This window comes from Podarcis muralis, chromosome 16 (assembly GCF_964188315.1).
Source record: "Podarcis muralis chromosome 16, rPodMur119.hap1.1, whole genome shotgun sequence".
Taxonomy (NCBI): domain Eukaryota; kingdom Metazoa; phylum Chordata; class Lepidosauria; order Squamata; family Lacertidae; genus Podarcis; species Podarcis muralis.
Window position 1 is genome coordinate 29,950,197 of NC_135670.1, and position 20,298 is coordinate 29,970,494.

At 45.3% G+C, this 20,298-nt stretch overlaps 1 protein-coding gene across 1 annotated transcript in view; it reads left to right on the forward strand.

Annotated features, from left to right (window-relative positions):
- The first annotated feature begins 4,326 nt into the window (after positions 1–4,326).
- The window catches only part of TBX1 (T-box transcription factor 1), a 72,381-nt gene continuing 56,409 nt past the window's right edge, over positions 4,327–20,298 (forward strand). The window contains exon 1 of the mRNA XM_028709895.2: positions 4,327–4,803. The gene's annotated coding sequence lies outside the window, so the exon portion shown is untranslated. The remainder of the gene's footprint in view (positions 4,804–20,298) is intronic.

Sequence of the window (20,298 nt, forward strand, 5' to 3'; positions counted from 1 at the left end):
CGGCATTAGAAAGCAACTCCCTCTCTCAGGAAATACATAGAGATTGTGGCTACTTGCTGCCGGCCAAGTATAAGACATCGCCATGTGGGGGGGGGCGATGAAATATACCGTCCACGCTCTATTATTGCGCAGCGTTGTTTGTATCCATTTATCTCTTTTCTAAAAATAAAATACAGCACTCTGCAAAATCTGTTATCCCTGAGAAACTCGTTAAAATAAGCCGGAATATTTTTTTATTTATTCTGAGCTTTATTTCAAATGATCCTGACTCCTGTTAAAGTGCGAAACCTTAAAATTTAAGTCAGCTAGCTCTTCCTTAGGAGTAGACGCCGTTGAGATTATTAACTTGCTTTAGGGTGGCTCCGATCCAACCGGAGCGACTTGCGCTTCAGATCGTGGGGAAGATTCAGCGAGGAATATTGACTTCAGCAGGACTAAGGCTGAAGCTCTCAATGATTTTATCGGGGAATAAATTTATCCGAACTGTATGCCCAGTAAAAAAAAAAAAGCATAGGATCGCGATTCATCTTTAAATGGATCGCCTATCTGGATCCGATTTAAATCCAGAATCAACGGCTTCTCTCTGCTGTGCTTTTCCTTCCCTATATTAACTAAACGAAACAAGCCAGAACGACATTTTTCAGGAAATAGATCGCATTGCCTTCAGTCGAGCTTACTTCTGCCTAAGCTTCTTTAGGATTGCAATCACTGGAGCGCATTCGACTTCGGTTTAGAAATAAAATAAAATAAATAAATACTTGTCGCGAGGGAGGCAGGAGATGGCTGCAATCCTAAACACATTTTCTGGAGAGGAATGAACCCCTCCGAAAACAGAATTCGTTTCGGAGTAAAGGATTGGGCTTCGCTCGCCGACAACAACAACAGTTTTCAATGTTGTGCAAAAGTTCACATAATTTAGCGGTCGAGAAAGTTCGTGCGACTTGTTTATATACTCCGCAAAATCTGCCGATTTTTTATTTATCTGCTTAAGGAAAATGCAATAAACCGGAAGCCTTTTCTCCTAAACTTGGTTGTCCGGCAGATTCCTGCTTCCGGATTTGGAGAGATCTTAAATGGCTTGGGCTTCATTCAGGTCCGCGTTTCACCCACAGCCGGTCACTTCGAGTCGCGGGCTGCTGTTTAACTGTCTCTTTGTTTCCGGGAGGGGATTATTTTTCAAGACAAAACATCTCCTTCTGAATACATCCCGAATACCCATTAGACGCAACTGTTTTTCTTTCCCTCTTTTTTCAGAGCCGCCAATTAATAGGATCCCGGCTCCATAATCCCACCTGGCGCTTGCAAGAAGACCTACTTTGCGACATTCTTTCGCTCTTGTTTTTTCTCTGGACGGGATTTCAGCCTCGGATTTGCCCCCAATTCGCTTGGACCGGCCATTTCCTGTTGGAAAGGCTAGTTGCGCGTTAAACACGAAGGGGGGGGGGTGGAATTAAAATGGGGCGGGGAAAACTATTTTTCTGCACCGCCTATGGGAGATCGTAAGCCATTTTTACACCTGCGAGAAAAGGCTACTCAACGTTCGCACCCATCGCGTTCTCGATGCTGTACAGAACGCAGAAATTACAAGCGAGGTCTCTGCCCCGATGGTTTACAATCCACAAGACTGGGATCTGGGGGCGGAAAGGGGGATAGGGGCTATGGAAGAACATTGGAGGCACCAATAGGAGGTGGGGGGTCAAGTACCCCCCCGGACACATAAACATTTACTTCCCCCTCCCCCATTATTGAACAGGAAAACCTCCTTCTCGGCTTAAGGGAGCTTTAGTTAGATTGGAAGCGCTCCGTGATGCTTTTCTGTCGGTGACATAAAAATGAGAGTAACGGAAATCAGTCGCAAAGTCTGGGAGATCTTATTCTGTGGAACTGGCTGGAATATAGCCAGTCAGTTTTGTGGATCTGAGCGCGTTTAGGATCTCAGACCCGGGGTGTGAGTGCAAGAGCGAGCGCGTGATTTCTCTCACACGCGCAAACAACGCAGCCTGCGGAAAACCGGATCTGGAGCCTGGTACGCGCGAGAACGTCCTTGCAGTGCTCAGTGGGGCTTATTGCCAGCTAACCGGGTACGGGATCACTGCCTTAATAACAGAGCGCGGCTTGCAGTAACAACAGCCGTCCGCTCCCAAGTGATTCTTTCCAGATTAGCAAAACCGGATTGAGATAGGCCGGGCATCGCCTTAATTTCGTACTAATAAATGCGAGCAAGCGGGTGGGTGTAATCCGGCGCCCCGCCGCTTGATGGCTTTTAGAAGGCTGTTTCTCTCGCTGAAACTTTCTCCTAATTTTAGCAATTATTTCCCACCCACCCTCCTCCTAATTAAACACGTTTTCCCCTTTTATGCTCGGCATCTTAAACCGCCTCATTTTGGGGTCTTTTTGTTTTAATCTGATATTGATCTCTTTTGGATCCGTTTCCTCTCGCCTTCCTGAGAGCTCTCCGGCTAAGGAAGCGTCCCATGTTGCAGTCCTGCGCGTTTACCTCGGAGTAAACCCCACTGGATTCAAATGAGGCATACCTACGAGTATGGGGTACATAATGAGTTTGTGCGATGAATCAGCCACGTTTTTTGCTTGGGAGGGGGGTGGAGGTTGTAGACTCGAAGGCGTGAGCAAGTTTCTGCTTTTAAAATCCTATTTTTCTCACTTTTCCTTACTTGGCAGTAAAAGGCATCGGGTAGTCTGTGTTAAGCGGTCTCCAACTTTTTCCTTCCTGGACCCCAAACCATCATTTCTAAATGGTGTCGTTTCTAAACCGCCTCTCAGCCAACCGCACAAGGCGGTTTACAAACATCCCTGAAATGCACCAGTGCAAGATAAACCATAACATTATCGCCTTGCGAATATCACAAAAGCGTGCAACTTGGTGTTATGTAAAAACTTCTTAAAGATCTGTTTTTGATTCATCAATCCAGCTAAATGAAACATGAGGTCATCGTGGAAAACATACTAGTATAAAACTAAAGATAAAATGCAACCTTAAAAAAAAAAAAGCAAAGTGTGCCTAGACTTTTAAAAAAAGAACCGAAAGCATATCACTTACATTTATAGACCCCAGGAAAATAAAAAAGGTATTTTCCAGGCAAGAGGAAGAACGTAAAGTTGGTGCCAAGTGGGCCTTTTGGGGGGGTGGTATTTCACAGTTGAGATGCCACCACTAAAAAGGCCCTAGTCACCTCCTTGTGTGTGTAGAGCAACACTTGGCAGTGGCCCTCCGCTAAACTAGGGGCCCGTTTAACTCCATCTTTTGCACCCCTCTCCTTTACACTATTGCATGTCAACCCTCTGCACCATTGCATGCATTACACCTGCAGGCTGAGGATAACATCAGAAGCTCCCTTAGACTGAGTCAGGTCATTGGCCCATCTAGCTCAATAATGGCTCTCCGGGGTTCCAGGATGTGGGCTCTTTCCCAGCCCTACGTAGGGATGCTGGGGATCGAACCTGGGACATTCTGCAGGCAAGGCAGACGCTCTGCCGTTGAGCTACGCCCTTCCATAGCCTCTAGGGGAGGTTATGGCATAACAAACGTGTTAGTCTTTGAGGTGCTACGCCGTACACGGGCACCTTCTTGTTTCCCCAACAGGCACAGATGGCGGAGAGATAGACACTTGTCATCGATCTATGTACAACTGATCGAGAGGCAGGAGAGACTGAGTGATAAGGTAGATCAGTCAGTCCCTGCCTATCTCACTCAACAACTCAGAATCGCAAGTGGGTCAGAGATGACAGAATATGAGGGCGCGTCTGGTGTCCAGCCCAGCGAAAGTCCAGCTGCTGAAACCGCAGCACTTCAGGCCTTAAAAGCAGAAAACAGCGTTCTGCTCCTTTCTGCTGCGCCAGCATCCGGACGCCGTAACTACCTGAAATGCCCCATATCCAAAATCCTAGCTGGAATCCTCTGCTTTCGGGACTTAACTCTTTCCTGCCCCACTCTTAAGTTCCCATTCCCCTTCCATCCTCCTTTCCTAACTGCGGTCTGCCGCCAACTAAGTTCTCCTCAAAGTAGACCCATTGAAACGAATCGAGATGACTAACTTAGGCCCATGCATATCAACCCGTAAGGAAAATTTAGTTGGGTGCAAGTCTCCCACCCCCACTTCACGGACTTCCTCCAATTACGCTCCCACCTAATTTCCCTCAAAATTAAATTAAAATAAAATAATAAAATAAAATAAAATGAGGGCGGGAGAGAGACTCTCCATGGGATTCAGAGAGTCGACTTTCTTCCTCTCAGTCAAAAAAAAAAAAAAAGGCATTGGCACAAGTTGGGGGGGGGAGTAAGAGCGGAAGCCAGCCAGGTTACTTGCTGAGCTTGTGCCATTGGCAGCGCGGGCTGGCGGGACTGGCTGGCTGAGAGATCAAGGCAGAAGACTGGGTTTCCGCATAAAGAGAAGTAGCAGCAGCAGCAGCAAGCCGAGGCAAGGCAGGGAGGAGGCTTCTCCCAAGCCAATCCTGCAAAAGATTTGGAGAGTTGGCCAGGGCGAGGGAAGCACAGACGCGGAGCCCCGGTCCCCTTTTTGCCTTCGCTGCTGCGCGCAGGAGGTGAGGAGGGAGGCGCGAGGCACCCAATGGAGGCCGGGCGGAGGGAGGCAGAGCTTCTCCTCTGAGGCACCTTGGCCCGGAGCGGAGAGAGAGAGAGAGAGACAGGAGCCGAAGAAGAGAGAGAGACGCAGAGGGACCTCTCCGGAAACCTCCGGGGCTTTGGATGCTGGCGACGGGCCTCGCAGGAGGAAGCAGACCTCGCCGCCTGGAGACGAAGGGAACCTCCGCGAGCCTCTCCCTGCTGTAAGTCTCCATCCCTCCTTATTGCGGATCTTTACCTTGGGGAGAGGGAGAAGGGGGGAACGGACTTCTTTATCCCTCCACTTTTCTTTAAACGAGCCATTAACTCTTCCCCTACCGAACAAGCTGCTTTTATTCCAGTGGATCCTTGCGCGCGCTTTCCATCTTCCATCTCTTTATTTTTATTAATCACAAGAATCTCTACAGCTCCCCCACTGCCGCAACCTTGCTTCCTTAAGAGAGGCGACCTGCGGCTGGTAGCATAAACCGTAAGAACGGGTTGTTTTTGATGTTTCGAGAGGGGGAAGAAGAGAGACAACGTTCCCTTGCGTATTTTCTTCCTTTGCGCAAATTCAGATCTGTCCCACTGAACGTTCTATCGAGCAAACGCGTACAGCACTGCGCTCCGAATGGTTCTTAATGCCGATCCTATACGCGTTTGGTCGGAAGTAAGCCTCCTCCCGCACCCCGCGCAATCCAGCGGGGTTTACTCTCCCGCGAGCGCGCTTTAGAGCACAACACTAGATTTAAAACCACTTCGCTTTATCTGGACTGTGGGTCGTTGAGGATCCTTCGGAAGAAAGCCCCTCGGAGTGTCCTGAAAATAAGGCTCACGGAGCGATCCTATGAATAGCTGGGAGTTCCGCGGGAATAAATTGGGTTTCACTTCCAGTAAACATGGTTAGGGTCGGTCTCTTAAAGGCGTTCTTATTATGTAGACCCCTTGAAAAGAAGGGACCTATGTTAGTTCTTTTCATGAATTTCAGTGGGTCTACTCTGAGTAGGCTCATCATTGGGTACACCTAATAGTAACAGCGGCAGCAGCGGCAGCAATTATTTGCTGCGATGGCCCCTTGCAAATTCCTTACTGACCCAGACGCAGGTCACTTAAGCCGGAATCCTTGAGTTGAAGACAAAGTGTGCCTCGCTGGATTCGGAGGAACCAAATTCCCTGCACCGAGCGTTGCGGTTTAGCTAATACCTGGTGGCTTAGAGCCGCGAGGGAGATCTAGAGCTCTCTGCTCTCTTGCGGGTGCATATTAAATCGGGATGGTAAAAGGTTTAGCTCCCAAGCGTGTTGTTAGACACACCGCGGGTGTGGAATGCCTACTGCGAAATCTGCGCGAGCGGCTTCGGGAGAGGTTGTTGTAAGAAACAGCAACGCAGCTCAGTTTCAGTGCAAAAAGTGCGCGCGTGAAACTGACCCTCGGGGCTTTAGTGCAACCCAGCTCCTCCGTTGAACTCGCTGAGAGCTTTGTGAGGGTTGATCCCAACCGGGAACGGAGTTGTAAACACAAACAGACACGCTCTCTCTCTCTCTAAACGCAGAGGGTCGTACCCAATACTAGTCATGTTCATAGCAGTGCCGTTGAAGTTAATGGGCAAGGCTAATTTAGGTTCCTAAATTTCAACGAGTCTACTCTGAACAGCGCTTAGCTAGAGACAACCCCAAGATTCAGTCTTCGTTGTTTTGAGTAAAGCGCTGATTTACATAGGAAGCTCTCTTATTACAGGATGAGACCAGTGTGGTCCATCTAGCTGAGAACTGCAAGCTGGCAGGAGGACTTGGTTGGAGACAACCCAGGAATAAGTAAATATGGGTAGATATTCTGTACCCATCGAATTCAGTGTAACTTAATTATTAGTAGACAGACACAGGATCGCAGATATAGGTGTGTGTGTATAGCCTCGTCTGCCCCTTTCTTCAATCTGTTTTCTGGAAGTGTCCCCCTCACCCAAACACAAATACAACAAGTTTTATGGACGCGTTTCAAAAGGTGTGCGCGTATCGGAGACACTCTAGAACGCGGCTCCTCCTCCAGAATCGGGTCCGGTAACCTGAAACCCGGGCGCTCTAACGCGGGAAGGAAATGGTTAACATCCCTATATGCTCAATTACCTTGAGAGAGCGGCGGGAGAGATTAGTTTGGCTCAGGGAAGGCTCATTTAAAGGTACATTAAATCCTTCCAACACTCCCTTAGCCAAGCACCCAAGGTGAACCAGACGCGCGAAGTAAACACTGTCTGGGTTCCTGCTTAAAAAAAGAAAAAACGTCTCCACCCTACAATCCAAAAGGAGGAACTAAATCGGCGATAATCCAGCGCAGGTATACTCGGGAGTAAAACATAAGTAAGAGAAGCCTCACTGAAATAAGCAAATCTGTGGAACAGCCGGTTAGGGCTGCGCTTGGAGCGCACGGTTGATTCGAATCGTAGCCTTTTGCCGGGGAACATAGATCCGGAGTGGGACCTCCATCCCGGTGGATCTACTCACAGTCAAGGGATCCCCTCGGGGCAGAAAGCTGCGGAATGAGCCAGCTCCCAACCACCCCACTCCCCCGAAAACAGCAGAGCTGGTTGACCACCCGGTGAAGAAATATAGCTGAAGGAATATAGATCTAAAGCAGGCATGTCCAAGAGGTAGAGCGATATCTACTGGTAGATCAGTGGACGTCTGAGGTAGATCGCTGGCAGATCACTGCCTCCCCCCAAAGAAGCCCAGAAACTTTGGCTCCCCTAAAAAAAGCTCTTCATCTTTGACCTGCATTCCAAAAATGGGGGTAGATCACTGCCAGTTTTTAACTCTGTGATTAGATCTCAGTCTCTTGGAAGCTAACCACTCCTGGTCTAAAGCTTTGCAAAGGGGCGTTAGGACAGTAAGTCCCGGGGCTAAGGTTCCCTGACGGAGCTTCTGTGTACGGTGGGCTCCGTGAATGCTCGCCGAAAGGGGAGGTGATTATTGAACGCCCCATTCCTGCCGCCCCGGTGGTGGCAAACACAGAGAGCGAGCCGTGTTGATCCAGGGATTACACGCGTGGCCTGCTTCTCCATTAACGAGGCCCGCTTTCCCAGGGAACGCTTGCGAGAGATCCCCATTTAAAGGCTCTACAGTTACAAGAAGGATCAACTCGGGTGTCTCTCCTGCCTGACCCCAGTTAAAATGTTGGGGGGAGATTTAAGAGGGCCTCCTCTTTTTTTCTGGAGGAAAGGGGGGGGGCGGCAAAGTGCAATCTTGCGCATGTCTTGCTCAGAAGTCCCCCTTTAATTCAAGGGGGTTTATTCCCAAGAAAGCGGGCATGGGATTGCAGCCTTCGGAGGAAAGAAATTGTTCCCAAATTCCGTGGGAGAGTTTGTGCATCTTCTGACTTGGACGACGCGGGTCTATTTCTGCTTTGTCAATGTAATAGTAATAATTCAGAGTGTAATGATGTTTACTCTGCCCGCCCCAGCCTTAGGGATGTGCACGGCGAAGCATCAAAATCAGTAAGGCTCAGCTATTCAGCTAAGGATAAACCCATTGAAATTAAAGTCGTGCCTATTAATTTCAATGGGTCTACTTGGTGCGCGACGTTGGATGCAACTTTAAATAGCTCACCTAGGGTCCTCAGTCACCTACTGGAAAATGTATCCTATTGAGTGAGTCCATTGGAAATCACTTCAAAAATATGGTTTTAGACCCGGGGTCAGCAAACCTTTTCAGTCCACTGTCCCTCAGACCTTGTGGGGGGCTGGACTATATTTTGAAAAATAATAATGAACGAATTCCAATGCCCCACAAATAACCCAGAGATGCATCTTAAATTAAAGCACACATTCTACTCATGTAAAAGCACCAGGCAGCCCCACAAATAACCCAGAGGTGCATTTTAAATAAAAAGACACATTCTACTCATGTAAAACATACTGATTCGGACTGAGAAGGTGATTGGGCCGGATCCGGCCCCTGGGCCTTAGTTTGCCTACCCATGTTTTAGACCGTTGGCTAAATACTGATGGGGGGAGTGGTGTAACAAAAATTAAAAAGTACATAAGTAACTAGAATAAGACTTGAAATCTTCCTTCCAAGTTTTCGCCTGCATAATCAAAGAACAGTCGAGACACATGGGTCTTCCAGAACTTCAAGTTAAGATTCTGGCGAATTTGCTCTACGTTGGAGTCCGATAGCAGTGTTTACTTTTTATTTATAAAATACATAAAGTCTACACGTTTGTGTGCACCGCCCATGATATATTTCAGACTGAACAGATTACAAAATTTAAAAAGGGTTTGGAGATTTTAAAATGCTCCAATCAGCTTCTACCATTACTATTAGTAGCAAACTGGTAGTAGCCTGGGGTGGCCTTGTTAGTCTTTTGCACCCAAGATTCATGTGGCACCTTAAAGACTAACAACATTATTGTAGGATAAGCTTTCCTGGACAGTAATAATAATAATAATAATAATAATAATAATAATAATAATAATAATAATAATAATATCTGTCCCACTTTTATACATACAAAAATTTGTTAATTCCCATTCACAAAGAGAATGTTTTAGCACTTGATGTGTTACATGGCGGAAGGCTGCAACTCTTGCTTATATTCCACTGCAGTAGAGAAACCTACCTTAAATCAGCCACCTTTTATGACTTGGTCTGTAATTCATATCCCACTGAAATCAATTGCAAAACTGTCTCTTTTTGTTACAGCTGTTATGTGCATTGTCAATATAGAAACACACACACACAAACACCCACACACCCACCCACACACCCACACACCACAAAACAAAGCCTTGCATTAAAAACAACAACTGGACAGCTGTTAAAAAAGCTAAGATTAAATTCTGCTCGCAGTGATTCTAAAAACAGTATCCTTTACTTGGAGAAGAATAAAAAGTTACGGCTCGGATCTGTAGCATTGTGTCTGTGTATTATTTTTTTTCTTTCTTCACCAGAGGCAATTACATTCTTATAATTATTGCTGTTGCAGCAGCTTAGCTGATTCATGGCAGATGAACCAACTGAAGAAATGTCCCCAAAATTAATTGGGCGACGTAATTTTTTCTCCTATTATTTTTAATGCAAGGGTTTAATAAATTGCAGGTGGCAAGTGCATTTTAGGAGAGAGATTGTCCTTGGAGCAAGGAGTAGGAAGCTACTTTTAAGATGGCATGGGCTGCGATACACACACACACACACACACACACACACATCTGCATAAGCTATCATCAAAAGGATTATGCTTTATGCTTTAGAACTATTGCAGTGTTTTGTTTTTCTCGTATGCAAATTTCACTGATAGAGCAGCTACTGTGTTTAGCTGGGCGAAAGCCTGCTGTTAACACCTCTCCCTCTTTGAACTTCACCAGCCTGTGTGGTGTCATCATCTAGCATGGACATCTTCTGCCCTGTAAGACCACCTGCATGATATTGTAAGAAATGCCCAATTATAGAAGTATAGTGTTCAGAAGAACTAGGGTGTTTTTTTCAAGGAAGGGCCTTTCTTATACAAGGGCAAGCTTCCTCAAACTCAGCCCTCCAGATGTTTCAAGACTACAATTCCCATCATCCCTGACCACTGGTCCTGCTAGCTATGGATCATGGGAGTTGTAGGCCAAAAACATCTGGAGGGCCCAGGTTGAGGAAGCCTGTACTAGGGGACGCAACCGTGTTTCTCTTATGGACAGTATCATAGGAAATTCCTTATACTGATTCAGACCACTGGCTCATCTACTTCAGTCTTGTTGACACTGGCCGGCAGTCGCTCTCCAGGGTTTCAGGCAGGGACTGTCTCCCAGCCTTACGTGGAAAGCACTGTTTTAGCAGAGCTACAGCCTTCTATGGTTTTACAAAGTCCTGTTGGTTTAACTGGAGAATTAAGTCTAGCTTTCGTTTTTGCTTTCAATTTATGCAATGCTCAGACAGGTGGAGATGTCAACATTTTATATTTTTATTGTGGTCTCTGGGGCCAATGATGGGGTCTGGGGAATGCAAACCCTTTTTCTGATGTTTTCATGGTGTGTGTGTGTGTGTGTGTGTGTGTGTGTGTGTGTGTGTGATTTTTTTTTTATTATTTTTTTTTTTTAGTAATCCTCTAGATACTAAGACAGACACAAGGAAAAATGTGCAGACAGTATTGTACTCGCCTGCTCCTTGCCTTCCAGTATAGTGACACTGGGGAAACCAGCAAGCCATAGACATATTATTATTATTATTATTAATCAAATTAACTGAAGCAATACAACTGTTGGCCAAAATCTGGGCAATGCCTTTATTAGGCCAGACAAAATGTCACAAAATAGGATGCAGATTTTCAGGCTCCCCTGATCAACAAGGAGGACATTGGCGAGGAAATTCTGTGTGTCTCTATTTAGAAGTAAGTCCCATTGAGTTCAATCAGTCTTCCTTCTAAGCTACACAATATGTTTCGGTTCTTGATCGTTCTGCCTAGATGTACACCCCCCCCCCCCCCAGACACACACACCAAATCATTTGTTAGTAAAAGGTAAAGGTGAAGGACCCCTGGACAGTTAAGTCCAGTCAAAGGTGACAATGGGGTGTGGCGCTCATCTTGCTTTCAGGCCGAGGGAGCCAGTGTTTGTCCACAGACAGCTTGTGAGTACTGGTCTACTGACAGGGTTCAGTTATTATGTATCAACTTTATGATAAAAGACTTTTTAAACGCACAAAAACAAATTGCTTTTAATGTTCGATGAATTACGGTATTTTAATATTTTGTTGGAGGCCACCCAGAGTGGCTGGGGAGGCCCAGCCAGATGGGCGGGGTATAAATAAAAAATATTATTATTATTATTGAGTCTGGGAAATGTCTATTGGTTATTTTGACTAAAAGATGTTAAGCAACAATTTTTTTACTATTATTTATTATGAAAGTGCAATATGAAGCTTTTTAAGGGTACTGTGTATATGAGATGCTTGCTAGGGCTGATGGGAGCTGTAGTTCTGCAACATTTGGAGGGCCGCAGGTTCCCCACACCTAAACTAGACGCAGGACAGTCATCTCTCAGGGAAGCTGAAGTTGCAATATGTATTTGTACTGTACTGAGCAGATCCTTGGATTAGATGACTTCCAACATCCCTTCCAGGATTCTCCATAGATCTCCTCGCCTCCACCTTTGCTCCACCCTCTCTGCCGATTCAAACTCTTCCCTCTTCCAGATGAGTCAGGAACTCTAGACAGTCTTTGATGCTCGATTGTCTTCAGAGGCGATGGTGAGGTTTATTATTATATCCTTGGTTCCTAAGAACAGCTGAAGCAGTGATGCAATCATGGGGGTGTTTTGGTTTGTGACATTTTGGGCTTGGCATGTGGGAAAAACAAGGGAGTGGTGAGTCAAGCTGGTGTCCCACCGTTGACCTTGATAAGGAGAACAGGTTTCAACCCCCACACTCCATCCTAGCCAGGCTTTGATGAAATCTAGATTGGGCTCCCGATTTGCATGGGGCTGGCAATTTGTTTGGTTGGCTCCTCTGTAGGAATCTGTCCGGTTTTTGTCTGGCCCCTGATGTGAAGATATTTTGCTCTCTTCCACAATGTGACAATATGGGAGAATACCCAATGTGGCACTCTCCAGATGTCGTTGAACTCCAACTCCCATCAGCCCTAACCAACATAGCCAATGCTAAGGGCTGGTAGTCCCACAGCATCTAGTGAGCACCATGTTGACGGCTCCTACTGTGGAGGGTGTCCATCCTATTAAAGTGTGTGGCATCTGCTCCCTGGGAGTTGGAGCCATTTTGTTTTTTAGATGCTCTGCAGAGATGAGATCTGTAGGTTCCAAGTATGTATTGGTGCTCTATAAATTCAGCATTGTTTACGAAGCAGCCAGATGTCTATCAAGGGATGAGGCACCGTTTGGGATGCTGGTTGGATTTAGATGAGTAGGAGATGATATTTTATTTTGTAATTATCCTTCCTTTTTCTCACTTGCATGAGAAAGCAAATGCCTAATTCAGCAGAGTTAAAAATCATCGTCTATGTGACGCTTATCTTTAGAACTTATTAGGACGAGTTTGCATAACCTTCTAGAACAATTAGAATATTCAAGGGTGCTTTAAGCAGACTTTGATTATCTTCTCCCTTTTTTATGTTCCCCTCTTAACAAAGAAATCACTCTCAGGCTGTTAAGTCAACAAGAAAATGCAAGGTTTACTCACATCAAAGGTCTTGCCAGGCTTCAACAGAGGAAAATCAGGCAGCCGATAATCCTTAAACCTTACAAATATCCATAGTCCACAGTTCCCCCATTGCAGGTACATAAAATAATGTGCAGTGACAGAAAGAGGGAATTACCAGGTTTGTGCATATGATATCAGAGTCCCCTCTGCATTGGTTCTAAAACTCCATGGTGCCATTGCCCCTCTCTGTGACTGTCTAGCAATCATGCATTTGTGATTTTGGCTGCACATCCTCACACATGGGACATCATAGTCTACATGTGAGTTATCAGGCCAGGTTCAAGTCTCTTGCATTTATACACAAAGCCCTGAACAATTTGGGTCCAGGCTACTTTAAGGACCAACTAAGCCTGCAGATATTCTAGCCCAATCACTGGGGTCATCCGGATGAGTGCTATTAGCTGTCCCCCATGTTACAGAGGCCCAACTGGCCTCAACCAGAAGTCAAGTATTTGGTGCTGCCAGTCCCAGCAGAAACTTGACAGGCAGCTTTGCTTTTGACTGTCAGGTGTACCTTGGAAATTTTGTTATACTAACAGGCCTATGCAATTGTTTAAAAGCTTTCCTGAGCAGTCAGTTATTTTATTGTTTGTTCTGCATTGCCTTATAAAGGTTTGTTAGGGGCTGTACACCACCCTGATATTTTGTGAGAGGATGGGATAAAGGTAAAGGTAAAGGGACCCCTGACCATTAGGTCCAGTCGTGACCGACTCTGGGGTTGCGGCGCTCATCTCGCTTTATTGGCCGAGGGAGCTGGCATACAGCGTCATACAGCTGGCATACAGGTCATGTGGCCAGCATGACTAAGCCGCTTCTGGCGAACCAGAGCAGCACACGGAAATGCCATTTACCTTCCTGCCAGAGTGGTACCTATTTATCTACTTGCACTTTGACATGCTTTTGAACTGCTAGGTTGGCAGGAGCTGGGACCGAGCAACAGGAGCTCACCCCGTCACGGGGATTCGAACCACCGACCTTCTGATCAGCAAGTCCTAGGCCCTGTGGTTTAGACCACAGCGCCACCCGCGTCCCAACAATAAACAATTGCTTTAAACAATAAATACAAGCTTGAGGATATTTTATCAGCTGCATTGAGCCTCTAGGCTTTATGACAAATGCTCAGGCACGGACCATACTACGTTCAACAGGAGCTTTGCATTTTCAAAAGTGCTTAGTTTTTTGGGGGTAGGATATGTATGGAGGTGTTTATGGCTATGTGTTCTAACACAGTTCTCCTTTCCAGAGGTTGGTGAAGCAGAGAGGGAAATGTTAGGCCTGTTGTTCTAGTGCAGGAAGAGGGAGCCTGTGGCCCACAGATGCCATTGGACTACAGCTCCCACCAACCCCCACCATTGACTGTGCTAGTTGCAGCTGATGGGCACTGGAGCCCAACAACAAGTCAATGAGGACAATACTGAGCTAGGGGAAAGGCTGTAGTTTTCAATGGCAGAGCATCTGCTTTGCATGCAGAAGGTCCCAAATTCAATCCCCAGCATCTCCAAATAGATGCCAGTGTGGTGTAGTGGTTAAGAGCGGTAGACTTGTAATCTGGTGAACCAGGTTCGCTTCCCCACTCCTCCACATGCAGCTGCTGGGTGACCTTGGGCTAGTCACACTTCTCTGAAGTCTCTCAGCCCCACTCACCTCACAGAGTGTTTGTTGTGGGGGAGGAAGGGAAAGGAGAATGTTAGCCGCTTTGAGACTTCTTAGGGTAGTGATAAAGCGGGATATCAAATCCAAACTCTTCCAAATAGGTCTGGGAGAGAAAATCTTCCCTGAAATCCTGGAGAGCTGCTGGTAGTCAGAGTCGACAGTACTGAGCTTGGTGAACCAATAATCAGAAAAAAGACAGTTTCCTATGTTTCTAAATGAACTAGACGACTAATTCCATATAACACAGCTTCCTGTGTTTCTAAAGTACACTTTACATATGAGCATATGAGCAGAACAGAAACCTTTAGTCTTTTCTAGACAATGTCAGACCTCTCCTACATAACTCTTTATATACATAATTTAATTAGTTTTTTAACATACCATTTTCAACAGTAATTAAACATACTTTTACATCATATTCACTTTTTTTGACTTCATCAGTCCTGTCTGAAAATTTTCCAATCTAATCTCTTAGTATTCATTTCTTATTTTCCCTATTACATTTCAAACATAACCAATATCTCTATCTTTTTCTACTTTGTAACACTTTGTATATTTCTCCTTACAAAACTTCTTGTAGTCCTGCTAGCGTAATTTTTTGATTACAGTTGCTCTTCAAATAATTCATATACTTCTTCCAATCTTCCGTAAATCTCTGGTCCCGCAGGTTTCAAATCCTTCCTGTCATTTTGTCCAATTCTGCATAGTCCATTAATTTCGTCTGCCATTCTTCTTTCGTTGGAATTTCTTCTTGCTTCCATTTCTGGGCTAACAATACTCTTGCCGCTGTTGTTGCATATAAAAACAATTTAACATCTTGCCTATTAATGTCTTGGCCTATAATACCAAGTAAAAATGCTTCTGGTTTTTTTAAGAATGTATATTTCAACATCTTTTTCAGACCTCTCCTACATAACTCAATCAGTAGTCCATGAGAATCTTAATTTCAGGGTTGTGGGTTTCAGCCCCACATTGGGCAAAAGTTTCCTGCATTGCAGAGAGTTGGACTAGATGGCCCTCGTGGTCCCTTCCAACTCTATACTTCTATGGTTCTATGATTCTGATGACTGAGCAACAACACCAAAACAGTTCAGGAAGTTAAGTCCTGGTTTAAAGGATGCCCAGATTTTCTAACAAAGTACTGTATGCTTGTTGATCTTTCCTGATAAAACTGTTTTTTAAGTGTCAGTCTCTACAGTGGTGCCTCAGGTTACATACGCTCCAGGTTACATACACTTCAGGTTACAGACTCCGCTAACCCAGAAATAGTACCTCGGGTTAAGAACTTTGCTCCAGGATGAGAACAGAAAACGTGCTCCAGCGGCACGGTAGCAGCAGGAGGCCCCATTAGCTAAAGTGGTGCTTCAGGTTAAGAACAGTTCAGGTTAAGAACGGACCTCAGGAACGAATTAAGTACTTAACCCGAGGTACCATTGTATTGTGAATCCCCTCCCTGGCTATCCGGTTTATAATTTAACACTGATTTAGGATGTTGGCTGGATTGGTCAATTCAAGGTTACCATTGTGGTGAGAAATGTAATTCTAAATGACCTCAAAGGTAACCAAAATCAGTGTTCCTCAAACTTGGGTCCTCAGATGTTGTTGGACACCAATTTCCATAATCCATGACCATGGGCTATGCTGGCTGGAGATGATGAGAGTTGTAGTCTAACAATTCCTGGAGCCCCAAGACTGAAGCATGCTGTTTAAGAACACTCCTGTTAACTTGCTAGAAACCCAAGCATAAGAGTGAACCTCCTATCCTGAAAGCAAACACTTTGATTTTATTCCCTAGGAAATCAAATCTCCTCCAGGGATTTGTCTCATTTTGGCAATGGTTTTGAAGCCCAAAGCAGATTTTTCATTGGTACGTTGCAAAATGTGCCAAATAATAAAGAAGGTTGTTTTTTTAAAAAGCAAAGGTGGGGGGAGGAAATGAAGAAACAGTCCTTATTTTTATAGAACTTCTCAACGACTTGACTAATACAATAATTGCTGCACTGAGATCGCAGGGCCAGGTGCAGATCACACCATCTTTCATTAAGACCATTTGTTCTTTCTGCAAGACTTCAGACTGAAAATCCACAATGCGTTGTAGTCTAACAACATCTGGAGACCCTAGTTTGAACGATACTGCTTTAGTCCAAATCCCTGCCAATTCAGGCACTCCTGAATTGCCTGAATCCAAGAAATCAGACTACAGCAAGTGAAGTAGTGGGCTATGCTCAGGCTCAAGGGCCAAGCTTGGCCCACAATGGTGTGCAGTTTGACCCATGGGACAATTTCCCTCAAAACATGCACACCTGACCATCAGCTGACAGCACTGGTAATGCCAGCTGCTGATGAGTGGGACTTTCTCTTCTCCCCTTCCATGGACGCCCAGTGAAAGAGAGAAGCGAGGACCTGCTTCAAATAGCACTTTTGCAAAGCGCACTCCTACTTTCCTGTCTGAGCCTCCCTCCAGAGTGGGAGTGCATGCAAGCCCAGCACTGCCGTAGAAAGCCCTTTTGCAAACCGCCAGCTGACTGTGCAAAGGATTTTGAGAGGTGGCCAGGGCTGATGTGACGTGACTGACAGGTGATTTGATTGACAGGTGGGTGACCCCACCCACCTGTCAAGTTTAGCTTGGGAAGCTAATCCTGAGACGAGGATCTGGTCTGTGTAGCCAAAAAGGTTCCCTGCCCCTAGTCTACACTACAGCGTTCCACAGGATGTAGTGATGTTCCACCAACTTGCATGGCTTAGATTACACAAATCAATGCAGGATGAGGCAACCAGTGGCTACAAACCATAATGCTTATGTTCTGCCTCCAGTATGCCTCTGACTACCAGTTGCTCATACTCACCAGGAAGCAAGGATGGTGCTCAGGTTCTGTTTAGAGCCAGTAAGGTATAGTGGTTAAGAGCGGTAGACTTGTAATCTGGTGAACCGGGTTCGCTTCCCTGATCCTCCACATGCAGCTGCTGGGTGACCTTGGGCTAGTCACACTTCTCTGAAGTCTCTCAGCCCCACTCACCTCACAGAGTGTTTGTTGTGGGGGAGGAAGGGAAAGGAGATTGTTAGCCGCTTTGAGACTCCTTAGGGTAGTGATAAAGCGGGATATCAAATCCAAACTCCTCCTCCTCCTCCTCCTCTTCTTCTTCTTCTTCTTCTTCTTCTTCTTCTTCTTCTTCTTCTTCTTCTTCTTCTTCTTCTTCTTCTTCTTCTTCTTTAGGAGTATCTTCTCATAGGCCTCTCATTGGCCACTGTAAGAACAGGACCCTGGATAAGCTGGGCTTTTCTTCCTGATCTTATGTTCTTAGCATCTAGGATAATGTTCAGTTTGTCCGGTATGGCAGTAGAGGCCTTTTACTTGATATATTTTGAACTGGCTGGGTTATAACCACAAAAATCCACAAACTGCTTTATCCGAAGTCTTCCCCATAAACCTGTTCAGCAGCTTTCAGAGAAAGGGTTCGACTTCTAGACATTTGAGAAGTGCAGTCAGACCATGTTTTACATACTCACTTATGAGTTTAACACAGTCATCTGGGACTAATCAAATGGTAGACACGCACCACTAGACATTGGGGGGGGGTTTGGAATCTGGTGGCAAAGTTGTTGTTTCGCTTTGTTTTATATTAGCACATTTAATATCTCACCTTTCAACGCAAGGAACCCTAGTAAGTATGATTACAACCAGGAGGTTGAAAGATGCCTGATTGGGAGAGCCAACCATCTCTTGTGATGTAAGTCCCATTGAGGCCTCGGTCCTGTATACCTGAAGGAGCATCTCCACCCCCATCGTTCACTGAGATCCAGCGCCGAGGGCCTTCTGGCAGTTCCCTCATTGCGAGAAGTGAAGTTACAGGGAACCAGACAGAGGGCCTTCTCGGTAGTGGCGCCCACCCCGTGGAACGCCCTCCCACCAGATGTCAAGGAAATAAGCCGCTATCCTATTTTTAAAAGACATCTGAAGGCAGCCCTGTTTAGGGAGGTTTTTAATATTTAATGCTGTATTGTTTTTAACACTTGATTGGGAGCTGCCCAGAGTGGCTGGGGAAACTCAGCCAGATGGGCAGGGTATAAATAAATAATAATAATAATAATAATAATAATAATAATTATTATTATTATTATTATTATTATTATTATTATTCAATGGATGTATAGGATTGCAACCCCTGGAATCTGGCTGTTTTGAGATTTCCAAGAACACGTAAGATAGATACACACATGCCAGATAGGTTCTAGATTTCTAAATAACTGTTCACTTACCTTCTAGGACTTCTCTGGCCTTATACACACAGAGAGATGTGTTCTTGATACATCAAGAGGTTTTCTTGGGGAAGGAATCATAGCTCAGTGGTAGAGCATCTGCCTTGCTTGCAGGAAGAGGGGTGTCAGTAGTGCCAACTTGGGCTCCACACTGTGGGTGCACAGAGCACGTGTGCCATGCCTCAATGTCACGGCACAGCTGGTGCCCTTGCCTCTCATCCTACCAGGGTACCAGTCACAACTGCCCTCCAGCGATCCATGCCTGATGGAGCTGGGTGGCATTCAGTGTTCCTCACAAGCAGAACTGTCTCACATGATTGCTACTTGTCACTCTAGCTCCTCCCTCCGAGCTCTTTCACTAGTGCACACCACTCATTTAATGTTTTTTTGTGGCCATACACAGCACAGTCAGGTCATAGCTTCAGGCAGCAGTCCTAAGGCACATTCATTTTAATTAGGCTCTGTTGAATGCAGTGGGACCTCCTTCTGATGAATAGGACTGAATGGTTGTGAATTGACAGCCATCGAGTGCAGGAGAGATAAATAGCAGTGGACGGTGGGATGGGACTCAGCAAGGAAAAATCGGGCTTTCTCAACTTTAGTTCCTCATCTGTAAAATGGGAATAAAAGCATAGTGACCTATTTCCTCCAGGTCTTCTGCAGGCAGAGCGGCAGACATTGGGCGGTTGGGAGACACACATTGCACAATGCAAATTACCACGAAGGAGAAGAAACAGAGAACAGATTCAGCAACCTTTCAGAGTCTGATTGTCCACCTTCTGAAAATGCAGCTTTTTTTAAAAATTCACTTTCAAAAGCCAACTTCCAGGGGTCCCTTTAAAAAGCCCCAGACATCACCACCTCATATATCTTACATAAGTCTAGTTGAGTCGAGTTGAGTTCAAGGTCAGTGCCTATAGAATTGTTCCAGTTACAGATAGGTAGCCGTGTTGGTCTGCCATAGTCAAAACAAAAAAAAATTCCTTCCAGCAGTACCTTAAAGACCAACTAAGTTAGTTCTTGGTATGAGCTTTCGTGTGCATGCACACTTCTTCAGATACCACTTCTTCTTGGTATCTGAAGAAGTGTGCATGCACACGAAAGCTCATACCAAGAACTAACTTAGTTGGTCTTTAAGGTGCTACTGGAAGGAATTTTTTTTTTTTTTTGACTATAGAATTGTTGTAAGTGCCACTGAACCTTACATACATGAAGACATGTATGTAAGGTTGTAAGTCTTGTGGACAAACTCTAAGGGGTCATTGCTAAGGATCAATTTGTCAGGTTCAGTGGGCGGTATTTCATGCTAGTCCTACTCAGAGTAGACCTGTTGAAGTGAATGGACAGGACTTACTTAGGTCCATTAATTCCTGTGGGTCTTTTCTAAGTAGGACTTAGCTGAACACAAAGTTTTACACCTCCGCTTCCCCAGTCCTGTTCATTATTAAATTATTATTATTACTGCAATATTATTTTTGTTGATATAAAATAAGGTCAGCATGAACACGATTTAAATGGCACACTGCTATTATTATGAGTCATAAAAATCAGCCATAACAACAGAATGATACTGGGGATTTGAAATTGATTATAGGAAGATCAAATAGTGGGTTTTGGTGGTTTG